The sequence below is a fragment of the Hevea brasiliensis genome, chromosome 5 (assembly GCF_030052815.1).
Source record: "Hevea brasiliensis isolate MT/VB/25A 57/8 chromosome 5, ASM3005281v1, whole genome shotgun sequence".
Taxonomy (NCBI): domain Eukaryota; kingdom Viridiplantae; phylum Streptophyta; class Magnoliopsida; order Malpighiales; family Euphorbiaceae; genus Hevea; species Hevea brasiliensis.
Genome location: NC_079497.1, coordinates 62587892 through 62588885, shown reverse-complemented (window position 1 = coordinate 62588885; position 994 = coordinate 62587892). Strand labels below are relative to the sequence as shown.

Genomic DNA, 994 nt, shown 5'->3' with positions numbered 1-994 from the left:
TGAAGCTAACTGACCAATCTGCCTCTCTATATTTTGAATGCTATTTTTGGTCTCCTGTTGAAACTGTTGTGTATTGTTAGCCAAAGCCTTAACAATTTCATCGAGTGACATACCTTAATTTGAGGGAGGCAGAGGTGGTTGATTCACTTGTCTCTGCTGCTGGTATCGGTTTTGCACAGGTTGATTCCCTTAACTCAAATTGGGATGGTCTCGCCATCCTGGATTATAATTATTAGAAAAGGGATCATACATGTTTTGTGGCTATCCATAATCTCCTATTGCATGTTGTCCATAATTTCCTACTGCATTAGCATGTTGCATTGATTCATCCTCTGGAAATGCAGGACACATGTCAGTAGCATGACTCGAACCCGAACAAATTTTACATACCTTAACTGTATGCATGTTCCCTATAGCCAATTGCCTCACCAAATAAGTTAAATCAGAAATCTGTTTCTCAAGGTTAGATGTACTTACCTCATTAACCTTCTTAGGTGTGTGATCCATTCTAATTCCAAACTGCTGAGAGTCTACTGCCATGTTAGCAATCATTCTCCTTGCCTCTTCTGGTGTCTTATCAACCAAAGCTCCTCCATTAACAGCATCTATCATACTGCGGTCCATTGGTAGAAGTCCCTCATAGAAATACTAAATCAAGAGCTGCTCACTTATTTGATGATGGGGACAGCTTGCACACAGTTTCTTAAATCGTTCCCAATACTCATACAAACTCTCTCCATTGTACTGCCGGATCCCATAAATTTATTTCTTATGTTGGTGGCATGGGAAGTAGGAAAATACTTCTGCTTCATCCCATTCCATGAGTTGACAAATCCAAACGGAAGGTAATACAACCAATCCTTAGTTATGCCTTCCAGTGAGGAAGGAAAAGCTCGAAGCTTGATTTAATCCTCTGAAACTCCTTGAGGTTTCATGCTGGAACACACAATTATGAAATTACTTTAAATTCTTATATGGATCCTCACTTGCAAGA

At 39.6% G+C, this 994-nt stretch overlaps 1 non-coding gene across 1 annotated transcript; it reads left to right on the top strand.

Moving 5' to 3' along the window:
- Nucleotides 1-670: 670 nt before the first annotated feature.
- On the top strand, nucleotides 671-776 carry LOC131180504 (small nucleolar RNA R71). The gene has a single exon (XR_009149271.1). It is a non-coding gene; the product is annotated as a small nucleolar RNA R71 (small nucleolar RNA).
- Nucleotides 777-994: the final 218 nt, after the last annotated feature.